This window comes from Nesoenas mayeri, assembly GCF_963082525.1.
Source record: "Nesoenas mayeri genome assembly, chromosome: 4".
Classification (NCBI taxonomy): Eukaryota; Metazoa; Chordata; class Aves; order Columbiformes; family Columbidae; genus Nesoenas; species Nesoenas mayeri.
This window is the reverse complement of record NC_137540.1, coordinates 2683418-2693567: the sequence shown is the minus strand read 5'-3', so window position 1 is coordinate 2693567 and position 10150 is coordinate 2683418.

Below are 10150 nucleotides of genomic sequence, written 5' to 3'. Positions count from 1 at the left end.
AGCATTCAGCCACCACATGTAACAGAGATGACTGGGAAGAGGAGGAAATTCAGGTGAGGTATACTCAAGGTGACCCATCTGTGCAGTGAAAGGCAAATCTTTATTGCCAAATGGAAGCATTTGGAAGTAGCACAACCTTCCTTAACTCTCCAAGAGGAGAATAAAACCAACTCTCATCCAGGAAGGAGATAATTGCTTTTCTAGTCACCTGGAGGGTGAAGTACTTACAAGTTCCTTGTGGATTTAACATTGCTAAAGGAGCAAATAGACCAGTGTTCAATGAACAAGTCAAACTGGTAACTCCATTTACCACTAACAAGCTACTGCAGTACAGAAGACTTATTTCAGAGGAAGACTGAAGCAGCACTGGCAAATTAATAAGGAACTGCAATATGGACATAATTAAAGAGCAATTACAGCAATCAAAAGACTCCCAGGTTTCTAAAATACTTAAATAACAGAGTATGCTTTGACACATTTGGTGGGAATTGGCGTATATATTAAAAGTAACTTCTGTATCTCTCGGAAACTTTAATTATCTCATGACAGTGCTCATGTTGGAGGAAGAAACAATATTTCACACAAAAGCAAGTGCCTTTACTTTGATCCAGAGAAGCAACAAGATATCTTTGCTAGAGCAATGACGGAGCATCCTCCCTTCCCTCTCTGCTGCCACGTGTGTCACACTGAAAATAGGGATGATGTAGTTGTTCTGATGTGGTGTCTTGTTTTAATTCTGCAGACCACTTTTCAAGACTCTCTGAAAGCTAACGGAAGTTTTAGCACATATATGTTAGGAAGCATCATCTTTCTCTCACCCGCACAATAATCTCTGCGTCTGAATCAAATCCTACATCGCCTTTGCAGCATCAGCTTGGAACCATGATAAACTACCAGAAAATACAATCTCAGCACAAGGCAGCTTCTTTTTCTGAGCTGAGGAGGAAATGCCATTTTACAAAAAGAGAAGACCACAAGCTGACTGGGTTCAAATCTGTTTTTACTGTGCCAGGTCAAAGTCTCAGGGAGCCCCACAATTTTTTCCTGCAGATCCCTACCGCTCCTCTCAGACAAAACCCACCTCCTTTGGAAACTTTATGTCTAAAAAGCACATAAACAAGCCAGCAGAGTGACGTGCACCAGAGAATCTCATAAAACAAACAAAATTAAGTCTAACAAAGCATTGCATGTATCTCAAGTCATGTTCATGGCCCACACTGGGCCTTTCTCTGTCCACCCGACTACATAAAAGCATCACGCTAAAGAACATCTCTTCACAGAAAAATAGGTGAAAGGATGATCTGCTCACAACAGCTGTGGGGGGAAGAAAAGCTCGCTTAAGATTTCTTTACAATCTAATAGCCCACTGAAAACAAATAGGTGCTGCTAATTGCAAACTTGTACTGAACTTGAACAGCAATTCATTGCTGTTACTTTTGTTGCAATCAAACGGTAAACACTGAACTGATAACAGAGCCGAAAAGCGATTTTACAGCACTTACACAGTCATCACGATTGAATACAAAATAATTATATCGCAAGTGGATTACCGAAAGGTCTTAAAACATCACCCAGGACACCACCAGACTACTGCCGCATGCCCTGTTGAGGAGCATTAATCAAGGAGCTCCCTGGTGCTCTTGCTGTCCCCACAACCCCTCATTTGCAGACACTCATCTTCTGTGCAATGGGCTCCTGCAAGAGGCCAACACTGTGTGTTTCTAAGCCACATTCACTCCTTATCATGCTAAAGGTTTAGTCAGCTACACTATTTGAATATTAGCACAAGTTTTGGTATAGAAATTGTAGCAATAGTTATCAAGTATATAAAAGAGTACGTGTGTTTTTTTCTTTCTAAAAAAAAGGGTAAGTAATTTGCTGATGAGTACAATCATTTTGTGCAAGTCAGCCTGATGGTTGCCTCTCAGCTGCATTATGAGTAACTCCTTCACTTCACTTGCACCAGTATACCAAGATTTTCTACCTTTCAGGGCTTAGAGAGCTTGGCTTGTATCGCAGCTGCAATTCTTCCAACTTTGTATTTCCTTGTTAGGTTTGCATAACTTTGAGGAACTCTTGGGCACATTGATACCATCTTATCTGATGACATTGCTCTTGTGGTTCAAGAAGTTTACCAGCCTCATTTAATCATCTGTAACAATACACAGACACACATTTCTATTCTGGGCCAAATCTGGTGTGTGCAACAAATTCTGCTTGAAACTCGGCTTGGCCAAGGGCTGCTGGATTAAGCAGACCGTGTTCAGCACATTGGAAGTGTGGGACATCCTAGGGGGATAATTTGGAACCACTGATGGCAGGCAAACAATATATAAAAAAAAATAAATTCAACTTTAAATCCCTTGCTCAATTTTTGTACAGTTAAGTTTATAGCAAGAGAAAGCAATACAGAGCATGAACTAATCAAAAATACAGTGAAGACATAATGATAGGGGACAAAACTTGGGCTCCCTAGGAAACTTTAGAGAAAGTTTAACAGCAAAAACAACCACACAGCCACCATGATAAGACGAAATTGAAAAGTCAAAATCAATTAGAAGTGAAGACCTTTAGTAGTGCCAGAATGCGCTTTGGTGCATTTAAATGATTTGGGGTTACGAGTTACATGTTCAAACTCCTGTTCACTTGCCACTTGTTTATTACTAAACTTAAGAAGACTGTATGAAACCTTGCCCAGCTTTTTTCTTTCTGAATTATTGCAGAACAACGACCCATTTTGATGAGATGACATCCAAAGCTTCCCTCCCAAGCTGGAGTTTCTCCCAGTGCCACTCTCACAATCCTTTCTTTTCCACTCTTAAAACGAGAAAAAGGAGCAAATATTCTTGGCAAACTTCTTTGAACTCCAGAGCTGGGCTGGCTAATGAAATTAAGTACACGTAAATCATCAAAGATTGAGTAGGAAATCTTCTATCTTAAAATCTATCCAAAGTATTATAATAGCATAAGGTCAGGGATATACCGGGACAGATGGGTATGGACAACAAGGCTACACAATTTCTTCATATTTAGTCTGCTGACCTATCTCAGTTTTCTGCCCCAAATCATCATAACTAATTTGTAATGCACAAGAAAACCCTCCTTTTTGAATGTATGTTTTCAATAATCCCAGCTAAACATACGAACAGCTGACAAAGCTTCCTACGCCACTTCATTTGGGTCACATTACATTAATCAGCTTCACAAAAGGATAACAAATCTGAAATCTGCTTTAGGACTTCATTCATGGTTCCTTTTTCATTGAAATTTTGCTGGTATCAATGACCAGATCACAATAAGGTTTAAGCAACTAGATCTTGATGATGCAACAAGTACCATCCTAAGCAATCACCTGCTACATCGTCCCTTGCATAGCGAGGGTTTTCCCATCAGCCAAAACACCAAATCCATCATCCTTAAAAATCTAAACAAAACAGCACAAAGAAAATACATTTCCCTTTTGGGAGAGCTGAAGCAGCTGCACAAAAAAATAAATCGAAATTAATTACAATCAAAACAACTTCAATGATTTTTTTTTTTCTCTTTTAAAGGAGAAACAATTCATTTAAACCATTAATCGGAAAAGAAAGCAGGAAAGAAACGCTCCCCTCCCTTCTCCCTGCCCACACTTTCGAATCCTTCCTTTAGGCACGTACTTTTTGGGTCCAGCCGAAAGCATCATCTCCCTCCGCTCCGTGCGGGAACGGCTGAGTAGCGACTCATCCCGAGGAGCGTTTCAGATCCCAGGGTTTAAAAAAGCCACTCGCAGCCCCAGCCCCCGGCAAACCACCCACCCCCTTACCCAGCCTGTGCGAAAAAAAGGATGGACACCCAGAGCGGCTCGTTCCCAGAGTGTCCCAGCCGGCTGGCTCTGCCCTGCCCTGCCCAGCCCGGGAGCATTGCGACTCCCCCGGGTACCACCCCCGGCGCTGCGCATCCTCAGGCGGCCGGTGCCCGCGGTCCTGCCCCCCATACCTGCTCCCCGCGGGGATGGGAGGCGGTGTCTGGGGTTCCCCTCGCTCCCGTGGCCTCTTATGCATTCGCTGCCAGGAGCCCGACTGGCTTTCCCTTCCCTGTAACCACCCTGAAAACAGCAGCCGGACACCCCCTACCGCCCCTCCCGTCGATCAAAGGCTCTGGCTGTCTCTGCTCCATCCCCACGGCCGGGTCAGGGTGGCTCTGCCCTGCTGCACATATGAGCATCCACACGCCTAAACACACAGCTGGGTTTCTTGCAGGGTTGTCAAGGAACAGAGATTTGGTATAAAACACCATCACTTGCCAGCAAGTCACCCTGGAGTTAGCAGAATTTCATCGTGCCTTGACATTCACGATGCCTGTCCCAGAGATGCTGGAGTAACCGCAGAAAATAAAGTGAACAGCGCTGAATGGTGCACAGGAATTTCTTACCTCACAGCATCTAGTTGGTGTCGCATTTGTCAAGCGGAGCTCTTCAGAGGTGCTGGAATGTGATGAAAAGAGAAGGGATCTGCTGGCAGGGATGCTCTTCAAGAGCCTCTTACTCCTGCACTCTGCCCAGAAAGACATCACAGAAATTGGTACATTCTTATCCCAAATGTTTTTCTTTAATGTATTGACAATACTTTCAACACAACTGGTTTCAGCATTCTTCCCTTTTTAAAATACATGAATGGGGAGGATTTGTGAGACTGAGCTTTGCCTGGAGAAAAAAAAAAGTTGGAAGTAGTAGAAAGAGGAGGAGAAATAGCAATTTAAACAAGGGACTTGTTATCACACCCCTCCATCTGGGCCTGATAGTGCTCACAGCTTTGCAGGAGATCCTTAAAACTATTTCTGCCCACAGATTAGCTCTTTAGACTGATGATTTTAAAGATGATATAAATTCAACTACAGACATCAAACTTAAAAGTATGACTAAGGTATGGGTAATCTGTAAATGCTGGAGAATGCAGAACTTCCTAAATTGGGGATCTAGGTTTCAAAACAAAGTTTGCTTTGGCATTTAATATCCAGAAGATATGATGGGTATGTTACAACAAAATGAATAATGTGCCAGAATAGAAAAAAAATAATATGTGCTTCAGTGAAAGCACAATATGCTGTTATGCATTCTATTCTAAAAAACAAAATTATGGTATCACTGTCATATGTAAATGTTTAGACATTGGTATTGTATGTTGACCATTATCTCTTCATCCTGAGTTTTCACTTGTGATTGAACTGCCTTATTTCCATTCAGTTATTTGATGTGACAGGCTCTGCTTCACTCCCCTGAAGATGTCCAGTAAAACAAAATATCAGTATCAGCTGCTGTCTCTTATAATCAGTTGTACTTGGGCATCTTGATGCTTTATCTTTTAGGTCCACCTGTTGGCTTTGTCTCTGTGATCTGCTGGTTGCAGTCTGGTTAGGAAGAAAACTCTCCTTTGTTTTATATCCTCCAAGCTCAAATCCACCAAATGACGCATACTAGAGATCTTTGATCAGTCGTATAGTTATTTCTCTGTTCATTGCATCTATTACCTGAATTATGTGATGCATTACCTTTGTTTACCCTAGAAATAGTATGTTAGTGTTCTAGATATGTTGTGAGACTAAAGATTTTGCTTACTTTTTCCATAAGCATTGGTTTTCAGACAAAAATTTATGTATAGTTTCAGAAGTACTATATACTGTCTTTGCAGTTTCAGAATATTTCAATTCATAATTTGTTGGCTGATTGCATATTTTGTCACTAATTTGTTTTAAATACTTTTTAAAGCAACAGAGGCCGCATGATAAATGATCAGCTCTCCAACATCCGTAGATGGGCTCCCTTGGTATTTCTTCCCTTGCAGAAATGTGGAAATGCTGCTGGCTGAAAAAAAAATGAGAAACCTGGCAAACTATTAAGATGTCCTTTCTGAGGAACTGCTCACTTTGCTCATGTTGTTGTTCATTCCTACAACTGCAAGTTGGAGCTGGAACATCTTGAAGGTCAGGCTACTACACACTATAACCCCCAGAGCCAGACTCAAACTGAACCCGATTTTGTGCAAGATATTCTAATTAAAGCCAATAATTGGATGCCAAGGTTGAAATGCCAACTACAGCAAACCTTTTCAAGCTTCAGACTTGTTTAGACTGACAGGGTTTTGATTGATGGTTTGAGTTGGCTCCATGAATTACAGTGTGGAGGTGCAACTAAGCCTCCAGCTAGAGGCTCACTGGACTCACACATGTCTCTTCCCTGCACTCACATCAAGATTAGCTCTTCATCAGGCCATTCTATTTCAGCTGTTTGTAATTAATCCTGGGACATGGGGAAAATACAGTAAATCAATCAACTGAGCACAACCAAAGGGGACTCACTGAGCATTATGAGCAGCATTTGCACGCTTAAGCTCACAACATGTTTGAGTGAAACGCACTGAAAATAAATCAGTGCCTTAAAATTAGTCACAGAAAATTGATTGCTCAGGTAACTAAAGTAGGCAAGGTAAATAACTACCTAACAAAGGTCAGAAAAATGTATTTTCTGAGTGTAGTCAAGATTCTAGGCTGAGGGACTCATGCTAGTAGCTCCATGTGGAGACTTGAAACCAGCCGGTCAATATATTTGCTGGACCACCAGTCTCATAAACCAACCCCAAATTATGCTTGTTTGACAACGTTTCAGTGAGCAAAATATAGCATTTTTACTTTTAACGCTCATTTTGTTTGAAAAAACACATTTTGTGATACCAGAATTTTCCACAGGGAAGACATCTGATTTCTTTACTAACTCACAAGTTTTCCTCTGACCCCATTCAATCACAAAGTTTTCTCCAACAATTTATGGAAAAACCCTAAAAGCCACAACTTTTCTTGTCAAAGTCACGGCAGTGACAACCACATAGACTCTGTTTTTCTGTTGTACCATTATCTTCCATGCTGATGTTTTCCATGTCTGGTCAAAGGTGATTTATTTCTATAAACGGAAACATTTTCACACTTCAAGCACTCAAAACAAAATCCTTTTGCGTAAAAAGCCAGCCTGGAGAATTTCATCCTGGAAGCTGAATACATCAGAGTCCTATCAACACTTACAAGAGCTTTTGGTAAAGAGGTTTAAAAAAAAAGAAATCCAACCTTGGTATTGGCTCCCTATTTCAAACACTTCTAAGACGAGAGAAGGAGAAACAAAGAAGTCCCTATAGGTCTTCAGTTTCTATACGCTAAAGGAGGGAAGAATGTACTGGGATGTGAAGTAACTACGACCAGCACGTCCTTGAAGAGGGACAAGTGTTAAAATCCAGAAGGACTACATGTTAAGGTCTGAGGTCCCAGCCCTGAACACTTAGCAGAAAGTGCTCTGCCCTGTTAAGTGTCAGCTTGGGGAGATCCAACACGGCACCTCACACAGTTCCAGCCATCCCTGGTGACATGTTGACCCTTTGACCATCCCTGGTGACATGTTGACCATGCAGTGTGCTCACAGGTCAACTATGTTCTAACTACGGCACTTGGCACATGTGATGGGACCTTCTTGAGCTTTGTCCTGACATACAGCACCCTGGTGATCAGACGCCAGTTCCAGCTCTGCAGGTCCCTTCGCTGTGATCTGTTCCCACCCACCAGCTCTCAAATCAGGGAAACTAAAATCCAGTCCCCATTAAAAGTAAGGTTGTAAGATAGTAATAAACATCAAAAGCTCTCAAGATGTACTGTCATGCAAAGACTGATATGTAGCAATTTCTTCAGGCATTTTAGGCCAAATAATCCTGTGTTTTGAATTGCTCTTCAAATAAAATTGTCCTAAAACAAAGGCGGACCAAGAATAAAATGGCTTTTCAAATAGAAATTCCTTTAAAAAGCTGTTTAGTGTCTTAAGTATCTTCAACAATGTAGTAAATACAACCACCATTGTTGATACTTATCTCAGAAAACAGAAGCAATAGTGTGCAGTAACTGAATTAAATGCATAATAACACATTTATCCTCGAGTGGGAAGAAACTTGAATTTCATCTGTGCTCTGAAAATAAGTCACCAGTAGTGCCTTCTAGGTGACAATTTGACAGTTTTCATGAGAGACTGGTTTTCAAGGGCAGGTATAAAATTAAAGAAGAATTAATTCTGATGATTCCATCATTCTTTCAGGCAGGATTTTTGCCTTCACAAAAGAAGCACGATTTGGAAGAAATACCTTAGAAAAATAATTCATACTTAAATTCACACCCCACTCCCGCCAGAAGATACAAAAGAAATGTCTACTCAAAACCCTCTTCTTCCCTCCAGCACACAATCTCTGGTCTATAATCTCTTCTCTGTCATGGACTGAGCCATTTCTGGGCTTTTCTTGGTCTCATGCCACATGAATTCCTGTAATCCCTGCCCCATCTGGTACAGAAGTCATGAGGATGCACTTACCTTTTCCAGCAAAATAGATATTACTGAAAATCCAGCACTCTGCTAAAATCAACAATTTAAGATAAAACTCTATTTTGTTTTTCCTAAGAGCTGGGCACACAAATGAAGAGATTGATGAGTATGGCAAGGGTTGGTATGGGACTCAGGTGTCCAGGCTTCTGTAACCAGCTGGTGTCCTCCTTCCCTTTGCAAGAAGCACGAGCAAGAACAGCTGCTTCCAGAGCTGCTTTCCTGCATTTCTCATGGAAACCAAAGCACAAAGGTACAAGTTTTGCTTCCTCAATAAATAATCTATCAAGAAAGCTTTGAAGTGAGTCAAACATGTGTGCCAAACACAGAATGAATGAGGGATGGCCAGAATGTAAAACCAGCTATCAGCTCTAGGTGGTTTCAGAGATAGATACCCTTCCCCAAAGCTCAATGCTTTCTGCTGTCTCCTATGTAGCTGTAGATAACTACACAGATATTTGAAATACTACCATATATGCTTATATGATCCAGCTTTTCCCTTGGCCAAATAACACATAATAATTACAGAGATGATAGCCGAGGATGTAGTTTGGTACAACCAAACTGTTTACATCCAAAATGATTTGAGAGTTTTAACAGCAACAAGAGTTGATAAATAGAGATTTGGCCAGAATATTCCAGGCTCTCTAGATCCCAGCAACATCAGATGGTGAAGAAATGTATTCTGGCACAGGCAGCTGCATGTCTATGACCTACTGATCCTGAAGGACCATCTTTCAGGATACAGGAATAGCACCTGATGGCATCACCACGACCTCGCAAGTTCCTGACTTGGCTGAGCAACATGAGCTACTCACGCCTTTGCTCCTGGTCCACCACATATCCAGATCTCATCTTCAATACATATTCACATGTGGTAATTTGCAGACAAAATAGGCTAGAAGCATAGATGTAGCTGCTCCGTTAATTGTAACATAGTAGACTGCAACAACCAGAGCAGATGCAGTTCTCCCTGTTTGGACAGGGACATAACACAGGCCCTCAAGAGTCTGTTTCCATCATCTGATGTTAGGTGCAGCTTGCAGTTCCTCCCCTCTGCTCTGGGTGGCTCTTCATAATATCTAAGCATGGCCAGAAGGGGCTGCTCGGACATGGGATCTCCTCGTGGTCCTTGCCCAGGCAGGCTCCAGCCTCCCAGCAACTGGAAAACATCTTGCAGTGGCTGACGCCCTGATGTCCTGTTGGGAGTTGTTTCACAGTGTGGAAACAGAACTGGTAAGTCCCAAAATATCTTTCCTACTGGTAAGTGGTGTGGGAAACACATGCCCTGGGGCTCGGGAAAGTCTAACCCATGAATCACCTGGCTTGACTTGAAATGCTGGAGAAAAACAACAAAAGGAAAAGCACCAAGCTTATTCAGTAAAGCCAAAGTTTAAATTTTGAATGAACTTGAAATAAAGCTAGAGAAGCAAAACATGAACATGACAATACTTGGAACAAACCTCAGTCTGCCCTTCCAGCTTGACCAGGGATTTCTTTGGGGCATATCTTGGCCTGGGAAACTAAGCTGGTGACTCCACCAACTTGCTTTGCCTACCAGAGCTGACCTGCGCCTTGTTCACCCACAGAGCCAAGACAGAAGCCCCCAAATCCACTTCGCTCTCAGGCACTGTCCTTCAGAGCCAACTTTGCAACACAACAAGCACCTCACCACAGCTGCCTCTGGGCTGCATTGCTTGTGATGTAGCTGAGGCTGCATCTTCTCCTTTCTTTTTATTTCTTTCAGTGCCTCTCACTTCAGGCTTCATT